The following is a 17607-nucleotide window of genomic DNA, read 5'->3' on the forward strand; positions in this document are numbered from 1 at the left end:
CTGATTCTCAGTTTCTCCTTTATAGATTCTGAGCAACTGAGTGCTTATATTTTCTAAATATGTGCATGCATGTCTGCATTGTTTTCTTGCAAGTGTTCAAAATGACCACTTTTGCCCCAGAAGAAATCATAGCACCTACTACTTTTATAGCTTAAGCATGCTATACATTAACAGTTCAAATTTGTGCCTTAGGAAACCACAGAGCTAATGCAAACAGCTAAATATTTAACAAGGAAGAATGCATCACCCAGAGCTCATCTTTATTAAATTCCAAAGACATTGAATTCTCTCTGAACAAATGAGTTAAATGTTTAATAATTTCAATACATGTCCAACACTGTGGGAGTGGGGGAGGAAATCCAATCAAGAATTCACTACAAGTTTACTTTCAAAATTAAAGAAAAATATTCTTCAAGCTTAAAAAATATGTAAAGGCACTAGAGCAGTCCCTGCTCTTGACCAATAAGAAAATGCAATTAAATGAAAAAAATATCTTTACAGTGATATGTTTTCAGCAGTTTTAATATAGTTGCATGAATAGCTTAAGTGCATGCTTTCACTTTATATGATTTTTTAACCTTTCACAATATATATTTCTTTTGAAAAAAGTAAAACTACACCAAAACTTTTAAAACTAGTTTTAAGGAGAATTTTCAGACATTGAAATTGAGAGGTTAGTGGTTGTTAAGCTCAAAAGGACTTTGAGCAATCAGGCCACATACAGATAATTATAGATACGAGAATGTGTCAGGAAATTTTTTTTTTTTTTTTAAGAATCTGCTTGTACCAATAGACTGACTTCAAGACTACTTTAGTCAACTTGGGCACCCACACATAAAATACCTCTTATCAACTCTACAGGAAGTGAATTTTCTGTGAAGTTTGCCATTTCCAAATGCCTAAGAGATTTATGCCTCTCGGTTCTCCTAAGAGTCTACTTTAATTCATTATATGCTGGTTAAAAAGGGGTAAATTATTTCGAGTTTACCTATGCCTTGGACTTGAGCCTGAGTTGATCCCAAGCCAGAGGCGCTCACAGCTGCATGCTTTATTTACAATCCCTTTGTCAGACTTACAACTGCCCCAGGCTATAACATAGTGTACCTAATGTTCAAACTGCCAGGTAATCTTATGTCAAACATACTTCTTTGATTTAAAGTGATCAATAGATTCTTGTAAAGAGGTAATTTCTCTGATGTTTCCACCTTGCCTTTTTTACAGGTGATTCACACAAAAGCCTGCTTATATGATGTACGAACAATAAACAGAAAGCTATAATCATGTTTTTTCAGATGTTTCCGGTGCACAACGATTTGGGATCGATACACTGTGTAATACAATTATCTGCAATGATCTGGTTGTATTGAAAAAGAATTTGCAGGAGACCTCTGGGGGTTTTTGTCCAGAGACACGTATCTACCAATGTTGTGAATGGTGGGAGGAAAAATTAAGGGGTTGACAAAGGCTGTCTATTAGGGACCCAGTGACACCGCTAATGTTTTAGTTCACAAAAGTATTATCACACCACAAAGTCTAGCCAAACAATAGCTCAAAGGGAATAGTAATAATAATAATGGCCAGGGCTCATAGTGTTTGTTTATATGGGAAAGAAAACCTTAACAAACGTGGACTTTGCAGAGATTCAGTGTCACCTGAATATCAGGTAGCACAGATTATAAGCAATATTGATTATTTATGGACTCCGTGAAATAAATTATATTGCTTCTATTATAGCTAAATTAGGTAAATGCTAGTGTCTGTGAAATACTTTGATGTGTCTTCAACTACTCTTTTAGCTGGAATGGTCAAATTCTAGAGTGATGATCAATTTGAACTCTTTAAGAGAGCACTGCACCATAAGCCCATTTCCCCCAAGCTTTTTCTTTCTTTTTTCATTTTTTCCCCAAGTGAAGATTTGCAACATCAGGGAAAGAGCTAAGGTGGTACCGCCTGTATCCAAAAGACATTCTACATTTTCCGTGGAGATTTCTGTGCGTGGCAACAGCTCAGATCTGTTTGTGTGGCTCTCCTAAGACACCGACTCCTCACAGCGCCTACCTCGCAGCCTGGAAAGAGCCACGCTTCCTCTTTTGAGCCTCTCCTCGCAGCTCCCTCACGTGAAACTCCCATCTGTCAGGCACAGCCTGATTCCCATTCTGGTGAAGAGCACGCTTTGGGTGAGCTGGTCCCTGGCACAGAGGCGCTCTCTGCGGAGTCTGCAGGTGTCCCCCCGAGGACTGGGCCTGCTCTTCCCCCTCCACCCTCCCTGCACATCCCGGACACTTGCTCTCTGTCTCTTGACCTCACTTTCAAGCTGCCTCACCGCACCCACTGTGGCTCTGCTGGCTGCACGTGCCTGCAGGGGGCCAGCCTCTGCCTCCTCAGAAAGCCCCAGCCTTGGCAGCAGCCTGTGAAGGCAAGCAGCATTCCACCAGTGCCTTTCATGGTGCACTTTTTAGAGTGCGTCCTGCTATTTTGGGCTGGAGGATCCTGGAGATTATACAGCCCCTCATTAGCAACTGGGTCAAGTATCCACATCTTTTCTGGGATCAAAACCTTAAAGGGACTTTCTTTCAAAAAAAAAAAAGGAGAAGAAGAAGTCAGTTGGAAGGAAGACTCCCCATTAGCCTAAATGCAGCGTTAATCAATAGATGAAAGTTCAAAGGCTAAAGAAAACATTTCCCATGATTCCCGGGGAATTAAAAAGGAGACGAGTAGGCTCCAAATGAATTCTTTCTCTTTAAAATGTAAAGAGGAATTTAATGAATACAAAAAGTGCATTTAATCTCTTTGAGGTACCACCTGTAGAACGCTTTCATTCGGCTCCAAAGCAAACTGGCCTAATATGACCTACAGGAAAATCCCTCCCCGTAAAGGTAATTATGATCCCCTGGTGACTTCCCCACACCACCTCAGCTAATTAGCTTCGGGGGAACACCATGTTTGTCACTTTCTTCTTCAATCTTATTATCTTTCTAACACACCGTGTCTCCGCTTTAAATCTGCGTGAGGAAAGACACGAAATAGAATGGGAGACTAAATTAATAAATGAATGTGCTTCTTCAAAAGAAAACTCACTAAGCATTCCTGGTGCTATTTTCATATCCATCAGTATGGTAGGTATTCCTGCCTGGGTGGTTTTCATTTTTGTTGCAATTTTTTTTTGTTTGTTTGTTTGTTTTCTGGCTCCTTGCCACACCTTGACTCTCTATCATGCTCCATCATGCTTCCTTTAATCTGAATATTTAGTGTTCTTTCATGTCTTAATTACAGCAAATTGCGGCACAGTTGGCACCATTTCTTGAAATTAATCCCAGAGTACTTTGCTTCTGTCAAGCAGTGAAAGCCTCAGAGAATAATAGTAAATGTTATTGCAGATCTAAATTTAAATGACTGTCTATGTATTTAACTTAAGCCTTTAATTACTCGTGCCGCACTGTTTTGGGTTCAAATGTTAAACATTACTCATTGAGAATGTGGAATGACTGTAGGCAGCTTAAAACCTGAAGATATGTTTGGCTCTAATTTGAACAAAACAGTTATTTATTTTAAAGTATTTTCTCAGGTGTGGAAAACCCAGGAAATGCCATGTAATATCTTCTTATGGTCATATATTTCAGTATTTCATTACTTCCATCATTATTAATAAAAGGCATGGATTTAGGTCCATTCGATTCTAAATGGCTTTTCCCTTACGAACTGTTAAATTCAAAACCAGACTCAAGAATGTCTTGGTATCACTATTGCCAATAGCCTTTAAATAATTCAAGACAATGAAACACTTCAAAGTTCTTAAAAACATTACAGTTACATGGTTTTGTTTGTTTGTTTGTTTGTTTATGGAAAACCTAAAATTTTTAGAATTCTCAACAGCCAATTCTTTCATTTCCTCATTCTGAGCGGCCTCTATTAATATCCAAATTTTAAAAAGAAAAGCAGAACTTTATATAATCTTCTAAGCTTAAAAAGCCTAAGGTAGTAGAATTCACTATTTGTGTTTTATGAATATATATTTAAGGAATCAGAAATTGGAACATTTAGGATGTATCCACACATACGTTTAGATCAGATTTCAAAATAATTGCCTTTTTGGTTCATTTGTAAACAGAAACATACTTTTAATGAATAGTAAAAATTGCATACCTTGTAAAGTGAATATACCCTTCAGTGAACCACATAGTAGGTCCCACACTGTGCCTCACCATGGTCCACTCAGAGCTCCCGCCCGATATGCACTCCATGGACACAGGGACTCTGCCCTATTTATGCATCTGTGTGTCGCCTGCATGTAGCACTGGGGCCTATACTTAGCTCTCTATGCAGCAAGCGCTTGTGAATTGAATGGGAGAGGTGGTGTTAATTTCACCTGTCAGAGGTGTCATTTTCCAGGAAAAAAAATGTGTCGTTTGCTTTTGCTTCTGAAACACAAAGTGAACATGGAAGGATTTACACATACAGTGTCGGCAGATTTATCTCCAACCATCTCCCAAGTTAATAAATATTACGATTTTCTTTAGTTTTTAATCTCTATATAAATGAAACTTGATGGCATTTCTATCACCAACACTTGCGGTATATATTGAATTTAAAGACAAACAACAAGAAAAAGAGAAATTCACAAAATTTAAGGTAAAATAGGTATTTCTCAATAATTCAGAGAAGAAATGAACAAAGTAATGGGTTTCGAGTTCCTCTCCTTTTCAATAGCGATGTGATTTTTGAACAGATATGTTTCCCCATCCCCCCAATCTCAAGAGTGTAGCTGATCTCTCTAACTATAAAGTTTCCTGGCAGCTGTAAAGTCGCTTTCAAGCTGTGTCATCTGCTGTTCTAGCTGAGCAAGTCTCATTTTGTGTTTCTGTTAGGTAGCTATTACATCTGAATGCAAGGACTGCAAGGTCTTTGCTGGCATTTCTGTCACCGGAACAGCTCTCTCCCCCACGTATTGGTCAAGTATATTAGCTGTTTCCGCTTTTTCTTCCTCTGTGATCAACTCAGATTCTTAAACTTCCATCGATGTTTGCATTGCATTTGAGATCCTGGCTATAACAAGCAATTAATGTGCATGATGCCAGGTCTATTCTGTTCATTATATTCTCTAAACATTATTAAAGACCTGCTTAGGGAAACAAACAAACAAGCGCGTCTCTTCGGTAGTACAGCTGGTGTAAATGTAGAAACTGAGGAATATCACAGTGAGACCAATGATCCCAGCCCTGGGTCGTGTCACACAGGCTGTTTAGACATCCTAGGGAATCAGGGAGCTTTCATATTTTTGCAAGAAGTCTAAAAGCAGGTTTCCACACACTTGTTTTATATAATGAAGATGTTTCTCTTAAGAATTGTTCCAATATGCTTGGTCAATTTGATTTCTTATTTTCTCAGTTAATTACCAGATACTTAATTAAGTTGAAACTTTTATTGCATTTTGCAAAAGCATTTCATACGTATTTTCTCATTTCCCATCCCTATTGTAAAGTATTTTCACTCCATATAAAAGAATAAAATTGCCCTAGCTGGTTTGGCTCAGTGGATAGAGCGTCAGCCTATGAACTAAAAGGTCCCGGGTTCGATTCTGGTCAAGGGCACGTGCCTGGGTTGTGGGCTCGACCCCCAGTGGGGGACTTGCAGGAGACAGCCTATCCATGATTCTCTCTCATCATGGATGTTTCTGTCTCTCTCTCTATCTTCCTTCCGCTCTGAAATCAATAAAAATAAAAAAAAAATAAAAATTTCAAATCCTTTACCCTTCCTCCTATATCATGCTGTTCTTTTTCTTGAGAGATTTGGGGTTTTATAGTATACATTAATTGGTCAATAAATTGATTTTTAAATGAAAAAATTGTGTTCATATTAGAATAATTATAATATACCTAGTGATAGTGATAATATTTTTCTCAAATTGAATCACAAATCAGTACATTGCCTCTAAATAAAGTCATCTCTAGAAGTCATCCACTCATTTTGGGTGATAATCGCAATACTTGCTTAGCAATGGAAAATAAATATCCCTCTGATTTTTCCACCCAATGAGGTTGCATTTTACCATTTGCATCGGCAGAAAGCAATTGTGCATAGTGGAGGATTTCCAGAACCAGAAATGCAATCACTATCAAACACCAGATAACACTGGTAGCTATTAATGTTTAGTTTGACCATGTTGGGATTGGATGGTAGGACAGGAGATAAGGAGAGATGGAAATGTGCTTAATAACAGAGAATAATTCTAAGAGACTTGAAGAATTGGGGGTACCACACTGTAAGCTGTCAGCCCCGTGTATCCTAAGGTAGAATTCAGGAAGCTAGAATCTATGCAGTTAGCACAAAGATTATAAGATGGAATCATGGAATGCTGGACTGCAATCACACACACTAAAGGTTATAAGTCGAAATCCAGAGATACTAGAATGTGGGAGGTGAATACCAGGTGTTACAAGGTGCAGAGTAAAATGATAGTTTCTCTAAATCTCAGTTTTCAAAGGGACTTCACTGGAGCCTGCTACTGCTTAATGTGTCATAAAATCAGAAAATTTGTAATTTGGCCAGTACTGTTACCAGGAGTTAGGTGATTATTATTGATTGTTGTGATTCAAAAGTTTTCTTCTGTAGTTGTTGCTCTATACATTATACTACAATTATTAGGATGTTACTTTATTGAGGCCAAGAACAATATTATTTGTTTTTGATGCACTGTTCTGGCTTGTAGTAGGCACACACAAATGCATGCTGGATTGAACTGATGCCTTCAACAGAAATAATGGTAGTGATAGTGGGATGTTAAACACACACCAAACTCCTGTGTAGGCATACATCAGTGATATTGCCACTTAGGTTTCCGACCATAGCAATAAAGCAAATATCATAATAAAGCTAGTCACTCAAATTTTCTGGTTGTCCAGTACATATAAAATTTATGTTTATACTACACTGTAGTCTATTAAATGTGCAATAGCATTATGCCTAAAAAATGTATGCACCTTGATTAAAAAATAATCTATTGTTTAAAAAATGCCAGCCATCAGATGAGCCGTCAGTGAGTCTTAATCTTTTTGCTCATGGAGGGTCCTACCTCGATGTTGATAGCTCCTGACTGATCAGGGTTGTGGTTGCTGAAGGTTGGGGTGATATGGCAATTTCTTACAGTAAGACAACAATGAAGTTTACCTCCTTGATAGCCTGTTTTTAATTAAATGTATTGGGGTAACATTGGTTAATAAGATTATATAGGTTTCAAGTGTATGTTTCTGTGATACAGGATCTGTCTATTGCATTGTGTGCCCACCACTCAAAGTCAAATAATCTTCTGTAACCATATATTTGGCCCTCTTTACCCTTCAGTACCACCCCTTCCCTTGTAACCACCACAATGTTGTTAGTGTCTATGAGTTTCAGTTTTATGCCCTACATATGAGTGAAATCATATGGCTCTTGGTTTTTTTCTGACTTAGTTCACTTAGCATAATATTCTCAAGGGCCATCCATATCGTCACACATGGCAGGATTTCATCTTTCTTCATGGCTAAGTAGTATTCCATAGTATGTATGTACCACAGCTTCTTTATACAGTCTTCTATCGAAGGACACCTTGGTTGTCTTGTCTCCATGTCTTGGCCACTGTGCATAATGCTACAATGAATATAGAGGTGCATATATCTTTGCAAATAAATGTTTTCGAGTTCCTTGGCTAGATACCCAAGAGAGGGATTGCTGGGTGATATGGTAACTCTATTCTTAATATTTTTAGGAACCTCCAGACTGTTTTCCATAGTGGCTGTACCAGGTTACATTCCCACCAGCAGTGAATGAGTTTCCTTTTTCTCCACACCCTCTCCAACACTTGCTATTACATGTTTTGATAACAGTCATTGTAACCAGTGGGAGGTGGTATCCATTGTAGTTTTCATTTCTATTTCCCTAATAGCTAGTGAAGTTGAACATATTTTCATATATTTGTTAGCCATTAGTATGTCTTCGTGGGAGAAGTGTCTGTGTAGGGCCTCTGCCCATCTTTTATTGGATTTTTTGTTTTGGCATTAAATTGCCTGAATTCTTTATATCTTTTGGATTTTTATCCCCTTGTTAGAGCTGTTTGCAAATATCATCTCCCATTCAGTTGGTTGCTATTTTTGTGGTTTCTTTTTGCTGTGCAGAAGCTTTCTAGTTGGATGTAGTCCCACTGATTTTTTTTCCTTTACTTCCCTTGCCTTTGGGGTCAAATTCATAAAATCTTCTCTAAGAACATGGTCCGTAAGTTTAGTACCTGTGTTTCCTTGTATGTATCTTATTGTTTCAGACCTTATATTTAGGTCTTTGATCCATTTTGAATTAATTTTTGTACATGGGCACAAACTAATCTAGTTTAATTCTTTTGCAAAATACAGAACTAAAGATAGACTTTTTCTTTCATGAACAGTATCTCTGTGGCATGTGATGCTGAGATAGCATTTTACCCACAGAACTCCTTCCAAAATTGGAACCTACCCTTTCAAACTCTGCAGCTACTTTATCAACTAAATTAATCTAATATTCTAAATCCTTTGCTGTCATTTCAACAATTTTCACAGTGTCTTTACCAAGAATAGATTCCATCTCCAGAAACTACTTTTTTTGCTCATCCATCAGAAGCAACTTCTCATCTTTTAAAGTTTTATCATGAGATTGCTGCAATTCAGTGGCATCTTCAGACTCTAATTCTAGTTCTTTTGCTGTTTCCACATCAGCAGTTACTTCCTCTACTAAAGTCTTGAACCCACAAAGTCAACCATGAGGGTTGGAAACAACTACTCAACTACTGTTAATGTTGCTATTTTAACCTTTGCAAATGAATCACAAATGTTCCTAATGGCATCTAAGATGGGTGAATCCTTTCGAGAAGGTTTGCAATTAACTTTGCCCAGATCCATCAGAGAAATCACTATCTATGGCAGTTAAAGCCTTACAAAACGTTCTTAAATACTAAGACTTGAACGTCAGAATCACTCTTTGATCCGTGGGCTGCAGAATCGTTGATGTGTTGTGTGAGCAGGCATGAAAACAGCATTGATCTCATTGTGCAGCTCCATCACAGCTCTTGCATGACCAGGTACATTGCCAATGATTCATTTTTCTAGGATTTTCCAAGTGGTGAAGGAACATTGGCTTCCACGTAAAGTCAGCAGCTGCATTTACAAGAGTCAACCTGTTCTCTGAAGCTTTGAAGCCAGGCATTGTCTTGTCCTCTCTAGCTGTAAAAGTCCTCAATAGCATCTTCTTCAAATGTAAGGCTGTTTTATCTACATTGAACAGCTGATGCTTAGTGTAGTCACCTTCATTGATTATCTGAGCTTGATCTTCTGGATAACTTGCTACAGCTCCTACATCAGCACTTTCTGCTTCACCTTGCACTGTTATGTTAGGGAAAGGACTTCTTTCCTTAAACCTCACGAACCAAGCTCTGCTAGCTTCAGACTTCTTCGGCAGCCTCCTCACCTTTCTCAGCCTTCACAGAATTGAAGAGGTAGGGCCTTGGTCATGATTAAGCTTTGGCTTAAGGGAATGTTGTGGCTGGTTTATCCTATCCAGATCACCAAAATGTTCTCTCTATCAGCAATAAGGCTATTTCATGTCTTACCGTGCATGTATTCACTGGAGGAGCACTTTTCATTTCCTTAAAGAACTTTTCTTGTGCTTTCACAGCTTGGCTAACAGTTTGCCACAAGAGACCTAACTTTAAAATTACTTTGGCTTTCAACATGCCTTCTTCACTAAGCTTAATCATTTCTAGATTTGATTTAAAGTGAAAGACATGTGATTCTTCCTTTCCCTTGAACACTTAGAGGCCATTGTAGGGTTATTAATTGGCCTACTTTCAACAATGTTGTGTCTCAGGGAATAGGGAGGCCAGAGGAGAGGGAGAGAGACTGAGGAATGGCTGGCTGGCCAATAGAGCAGTCAGAACACACACCATATCTATTCACTAAGTTTGCCATTAAATTGGTGTGGTTTGTTTCACCACAAGATCACAAGAGTAACATCAAAGATCACTGGTCACAGATCACCATAACACATCACATAATAATTAAAAATTTAAAATATTTGAGAAATACCAAAATGTGTTACAAAGATACAAAGTGAACAAATACTGTTGGGAAAATGGCGCTGATAGACTTTGCCACAAACCTTCAGCTTGTAATTAAGAAGTACGAAGGGTAGTTACAGAATTGTCACGGGGATGTAAAGTGCACCATAGGGAATATAGTCAATGATATTGAAGTAACTATTTAAGGTGCCCAGCAGGTACTGGAAATATTGAGGGGAACACTTTATAAAGCCCATGATTGTCTAACCACTATGTTGTACACCTGAGACCAATACAAAATGATATTAAAATTTAAAAAATAAGGAGTATTCAGTAAAAAATACCTTAACCTTGTAAAAGAACAATATTCATAAAAAGATAGTACATTATAAAAATTGATAAATTCACCAATTTGGAATTTTATGCAATAAAAATCAATAAATAACATAGTTTCCAAAATCTGAAAATGAGTAGGTTAAATGAGCAACTGCTATTACAATTATGATCTACAATATTCTTTTTTAAATATACCGTAAATTTTGTGAGACTATATGGCTACTTTAATTATGAGGCACAAACATGATGATTGAGCATATCTTTCACAAAGAACATCCGAGTCCTTTAAAAACAAAATGAAAACCTCATAAATAGGTTTGAGGTTCAAAAGTGATATTCTTCATGTGTTTTCAGAAAATACTTATGTCTGACCAGTTTGGCTCAGTGGATAGGGCGTCGGCCTGCGGACTGAAAGGTCTCAGGTTCGATTCTGGTCAAGGGCATGTACCTTGGTTGCGGGCACATCCCCAGTAGGAGGTGTGCAGGAGGCAGCTGATCAATGTTTCTCTCATCGATGTTTCTAACTCTCTATCTCTCTCCCTTCCTCTCTGTAGAAAATCAATAAAATGTATTTTAAAAAAACAAAACACTCATTGTTATTTATATTCAGGGTTTGTGGCTGTATCTTAAGCAGTAATTATTCTCACTAGAAATTCTGTGCCAATTGAATGTTTTTTTTTCTATTGTAACATAAATTAATCAAAATATAATATTTGGTTAAAGCTAGTATATGGCCATGTTGAACTGGAACCCAGAACAGGGCTTCCAAGCCATCTCAGTTTCCATGAAAGCTTCAGTAGTCATTAGCTATGTAAAGCTAAACTACCAGCCTCCCTGAGTCTCAGTTTGTTCACCTGTAAAATGAGGACATAATACTTACCTCATACAATGCTGTAAAATAAAAATAAATAATATATTTGGTACATTTTTGACATGGTAGGCATTCAATAAAAAAGCTATTAATATTATTATACTGGGTAATTACTTTTTACTTTAAAAGTTTATTTAAGTGTAGGAAATTAAAATTACTATAGAACCACCATGTATAAAAATCACTATATTTTAAACTATCATTGTTTTGCCTGGCCGGCATGGCTCAGTGGTTGAGCATCAACCTATCAACCAGGAACTCAGGGTTCCATCCTTGATCAGGGCACATGCCCGGGTTGCAGGCTCGATCCCCAGTGTGGGGTGTGCAGGAGGCATCCAGTCAATTATTCTCTTTCATCATTGATGTTTCTATCTCTCGCTCCCTCTCCTTTCCTCTCTGAAATCAATAAAAAATATATTTTTAAAATATCATTGCTTTTCTGAACGTTGACTTTCTCCTTATGCTCTTGTATGAAAATCTTTCAAAGATTTTCTGTGCAATCATGTGTTTAACTTTCTTTTATATGTTTTTTATAATAACAAAACAAGTCCAAAACAAGTTTATGAAATTTTTAAAAACCTGCTTTGTTATCTAGACACAAATTATAATTCAATTAAAAAGTACCTTTATATATATATATATATATATATATATATATATATATATATATATATATATATTTTATTGATTTTTTACAGAGAGGAAGGGAGAGAGATAGAGAGTTAGAAACATCGATGAGAGAGAAACATCGATCAGCTGCCTCCTGCACATCTCCTACTGGGGATGTGCCCGCAACCCAGGTACATGCCCTTGACCGGAATCGAACCTGGGACCTTTCAGTCCGCAGGCTGACGCTCTATCCACTGAGCCAAACCGGTTTCGGCTAAAAAGTACCTTTAACAGAGTGGAAGTGTCATCATTATTTGGTCCTTTTTTTCAAATGGAAAATTCTTTGTCTTCAGCTTTCAAAATTTGATTTTGATATATTTAATGTAGATTTCTTTGGGTTTATACCTTTTGGGTTTTATTCAGCTTTCTGGAATCTAATGGTTATGCATTTAACCAAATTTGGGGAATTTTCAGTCATTATTTCTTTGAATAGTTTTTCAGCCCTGTGCTCTTTTTTCCCTTACCTGGGATGTTAATAACATGAATATTAAATCTGTTTAAATCATTCTGCAGGTCACCAAAACTCTGTTATTTTTTCTTTACTGGTCAGATCAGGTCATCTCTATTGTTCTGTCAAGCTCATGGTTTGTTCCTCGTCATAATCAATCTACTAGTAAGCTGACCCAGTGAGATTTTATTTTTTATATCTATATTTTTACAAGTTTTATAGTTTCTTTTTGTTTATCAAAAATGTATACCATTTTTTGGCTGGGGTTTTTAATGCTTTTCATTTATTATAAGAGTGTATAATTATTCCTTGAAGCAAATTAATGATTTCTACTTTCAAAGTCTTATCAAATAGTTCCAATACCTGAGCTATATCATTGTGGGCATCTTTTGTCTTTTCAATCAGATTGTGATTGTTCTGGTTGTTAGAATGATGTGTGGTTGTGGATTGTATCCAGGACTTCTGGGCTATGTGGTGGGATCCTGGATCCTACTTCATCTTTCCCTGCGGGCAGGCACCCTGATCAGCTGGAGCATGCAGGTCTGGGCAGAGGTGGGTGTGCAGGTTCCCCCTGGGCCCACTGATGCTGCGTCTGCAAAGGCAGGGAGCAGTACTGAGCCTCCTTGCAGTTGCTGGGTGGGGATAGCAACTCAGCTCCCCGCTGACTCCACTGAAACTACCAGGGAAGCAGTGCCAACTAGCACTGTCTCCCACCTCCTCACCTCCTCCTACTGCCTCACGGTGACAGGTGACAGTAGGGTGAAGTTCATTTCCATGCTGGCTGCCCTGACACTGGGGGATGAGGGAGGAGGTTGCTGAATAGCACTAACTTGCACTGCCTTATTCCACCACGTTGCTGCCTTTTGGGGTCAAAGTTTATCTCTTTCTTTGGCCCAACTACTAAGAACAACTGCCGGTGGGGGTGAGGTGGGGGTGAGGTGGGGGTGAAAACTTTGACTCCATGCTCCACCCCCTAACACCAGGGTGGGGAGAGGAAAGTTTCTCCATTGGCACTTAGATGGAAAAGAGCAGGTGTGGACAGTCCTGGCGCTGTAGCTCAGTTGATAAGAGCACCATCCTAATAGGCCAAGGTTGCAGCTGCAGGGCACATCCAATAATCAACCAATGAATGCATAAATAAATGGAACAACAATTCTCTCTCTTTTATAATAAAATTTTCTTGGTCAATAATGCAGTGTTTAGAGTTCCTTTTTCTCAACTATCATGCTGGGTAGGGTGAGTTGTTTTAACCCATACTGTCTTTGTCAACTTTAGAAATTGTAAATTCTGCACCCTCTATGACAATTCTTCCCTCCTAACAAATATCAAAAGGCGTCCCCTTTCCCATGTTCCTAGAAAAGGACTTTACACCTGTCTTTGTCTAGTATCTGTCTAGATCAGGGGTGGGCAAACTTTTTGACTCGAGGGCCACAGTGGGTTCTTAAACTGGACCGGAGGGCCGGAACAAAAGCATGGATGGAGTGTTTGTGTGAACTAATATAAATTCAAAGTAAACATCATTACATAAAAGGGTATGGTCTTTTTATTTTTTAGTTTTATTCATTTCAAATGGGCTGGATCCGGCCCGCGGGCCGTAGTTTGCCCACGGCTGGTCTAGATAGTTATTTCTTGGTATAGTAAAAGTAGATTAGTAATGGGAATGGATTCACCTATAAAGCAGACAGGGACCAATATTTTCACATGGATATTAAAGAAATCCTGAGACTCTTAGTCTCAGAAGGTTTATACCAAGCAGCTTGGCCATTTTGCCATCACCAGCAGCCTGGATTGGTTTTAAAGCACCCTTTTTTCGGATGGTATTGGAACTGCTGAGCTGGTAGGTGAAGGGACTTTGACTGTGCAGTTCCAAGGATATAGTGGCTAACCATATAGCCATGCATTGTATCTTCAAGGAATGGATACATATTATATATATACTAGGGGCCCGGTGCACGAAATTCGTGCACTGGGTGTGTGTGGGGGGGGAGTGTCCCTCAGCCCAGCCTGCCCCCTCTCACATACTGGGAGCCCTCAGGCGTTGACCCCCATCACCCTCCAATCGCAGGATCGGCCCCTTGCCCAGGCCTGATGCCTCTGGCCTAGGCATCTGGCCCGAGCAGTGGGAACCTGCAGTGGCAGCGGGGGGCGCCGCGATCGCGCGGGCTCTACCCCTGCCCCTGCAGGATGCCTCTGGCTGAGGTGTTCGGCCCGGGCAGCGGGGACCCGTAGCTGCAGCGGCCCCGCGATCGTGGGCTTCACTTTAGGCCCAGGCAAGGGGCCCCTAGCTCCTGGGACTGCCAGCTTCGACCGTGCCCAGCTCCCATCGCTGGCTCCACCCCTACTTCCTGCTATCACTGGCCAGGGCGGAAAAGGCACCTGATTCTCCGATCATGGCTGGGGGGCAGGGCAAAGGCGGCCCCAGGGCCGCCTTTGCCCTGCCCCCCAGCTCTTAGCTCCCCCCTGGGTTTCCGATCACTGTCAGTGGCAGGGGGCTTCTTCCTGCTTTCCCTTTCGCCTCCCTGCATTGTGCCTACATATGCAAATTAACCGCCATCTTGTTGGCAGTTAACTGCCAATCTTAGTTGGCAGTTAATTTGCATATAGCCCTGATTAGCCAATGAAAAGGGTATCGTCGTACGCCAATTACCATTTTTCTCTTTTATTAGTGTAGATATTTATGCATATATTTATGTATATATTTATATATATACCCCTACATACGTTGACATAACATATATATACATATACACATATATGTATGTATGCTGCTATATCCCTACATGCATTAACTTACATATAAAGATATATATCCCTACATATGCAATGAATATGTAATGACTTTATATATATGTTTTATGTACTCGTATAGAATGTGCCAGTGCCTATGAGTTATATCCATAAGCAGCCTCTTTTTTATTCTTTAAAGAACAGTGTTCCTGCAAGCCTAACTTAGCAAACCATTAGTTATCGATGTTATAAAAAAATGGAAATATATTTGAAATTGCATTTAGCCAATTCACTCTCATTAGCAGAAGGATTCTCCATTGTGTGATGGGACTAAGCTGGTGCTAGGAAGCAGCAAGGTGGTAGTTAATTCTTTCATTACCACTCTTGACTCCAGGCAGCGAGGAGATCTCCCCGAAGGTCACCCTTCTCATTTGGAAATGGTTTTCCTGGGCCTCTGATAGACTATATTATCTCTACAATCCTTTCCAGCTCTCAAGTTTTTCCAAAGATAAACTTTTGTATACTAATTTTTAGAGGTCCAAGAAATGAAATGTGATTCAAATCAGGCAAACACAAACAAAATGATATGTTTAGGAAGAGGAAGAATGAGTGTTCAGCAGCATCTCACCCAGTATATTTGGCTTTCCTTGGACACACGAGCATTTATGATCGAATTCTTCCTGACCATGGCCTTCTGACGGCCACAGCTGCGCCTGCTCTGAGCCCTCTCACTGTGGTGGGTGGCCTGCTGTTTTGCTTTCGAAGGCCCCAGATAGGCTCCTGCTAATACTTCAGACCTGTCCCTCACACTTGAGCCGTACCTCTCTAATGAATGCCTGTTCACCGTCAGAGCGCGGTGCCCAGGGAGAACCAGGCCTCTTGATCCTGGCCTTCGGAACATCTACTTACTGGCTCTCAGGGCCCGCCGCTCTGTAGGGCAGTCAGCCTGGTACTGTGCTCTCTCCAGGAATCCCGGGTTCAAACAGCGCCTGTAGCCGCTAGCTGCTATGGTGATAGATGGCCTCAAGCTGCTTTGACTGGTCCAGACTTCAGGAGTATGAATTTCTGGAAGTCTGGACTTGCCCCTTCCACATTCTGACCACAGTGTGCCGTCCACTCTCTCTGGGCACCTATCTCTAATGAGGTTTTCCCCAACACGTGGCTCCTTTCCTGTCCTGTCTAGGCCTCTTTATGCTCATCCAGGCCGGGCAGGAGAGCAGCCGTGACTTTTAGTTCCCCGCTAAGGCACCTATTCCAGCCTCATCCCTTCCTTTAATAAGAACAGAAAATGCGTGAAAGCAATGCATTATACTCCTTTCTTATTACATCTTGATCTATTGGTGCAATGCCCTGGTATTTTTCTCCCAATCAGGACAGGCATTTAGCTCCATTAGTAAGCTAATCAGATGCTGTCTCTTGCCCTCAGAAAGGAATCTAAATGCACAGCTTATCCTAAAAGCCTTTGTGAGAGTAGAATTTTAAGGAAATTCAAGGAAATGGCTAGATAACAACCCTATAGAAAGAGACATAGATAACCCTAATAGATAAAGATAAGAGAGGAAAAGAGAGATGACAGAAAGTTGTTAGCTCTCTGCTGTACATGTACCAGTTTTTAACATAGCCCACTCTGGATTTGATCATTAATTGAATCTTTTTCTTTTCTGTTTAATTCTTAAAATTTAAATCTGTTACATTTAACTAGTATATTGGTGTTTTGTTTGAGTTTACTTTTAATGCAAAACTACCAATGTATATGCATTGCATTCAATGCAAAACTACACTATAGTACTGGTGAAATAAGTTTTATTCAAAAGTAAGTACTTAGGGTAGAACTGAAGGACCTAACTCTTATTTTGTGGTCTGGGAAAAATTCTCTCTCCGTGCACAAAACCAAAGCTGAGATGAATTGTAAAATAGAACTCAAAGGAGAAGATGGCATTGGGCAGTCCCAAGACTTCTCGAAAGAAGACCTCTGGAATCAACTACTCACCACAAAGTCATGTACTCAGGACTGAGATTCAGGACACCTGACGGTTACCTGTGCGTATTAGACACTGCATGACCACAGGTGAATAAGCACCAAATATCTAATAGCATTTAAAAGCTAACCTGTCTTGTATGGAGGGGCTAGAGCAGCCGGTTCAGGCAGCTGGCAGGACAGGAGCATACACAGTGTAAGACTCTGTCTTACTGAATACTAGAAGCCCGATGCACGAAATTCATGCAAGAGGCTTGGCCCTCGCAGGCCCGGCTGCCTCTTGGCCCTGCCCACCTACACCCCCACCCACTGGTGGTTCCAGAAGGTCCCTCCACTGTCCAGTCTAATTAGCATTTTAGCTCTTTATTATATAGGATGCTCTGGGTAATGTTTGACTAAATTTTATTTCAAGTTTTTGTAAATTGGTTCATGAGTGAGATTGGTCTGGAGTCCTCTTTATTTTCCTTTCATTTGGATGAGGCAAGGGGCTATGTTGCAGATGGAGTGTGTCTTTTATCACC

The sequence above is a fragment of the Myotis daubentonii genome, chromosome 17, assembly GCF_963259705.1.
Source record: "Myotis daubentonii chromosome 17, mMyoDau2.1, whole genome shotgun sequence".
Taxonomy (NCBI): Eukaryota; Metazoa; Chordata; class Mammalia; order Chiroptera; family Vespertilionidae; genus Myotis; species Myotis daubentonii.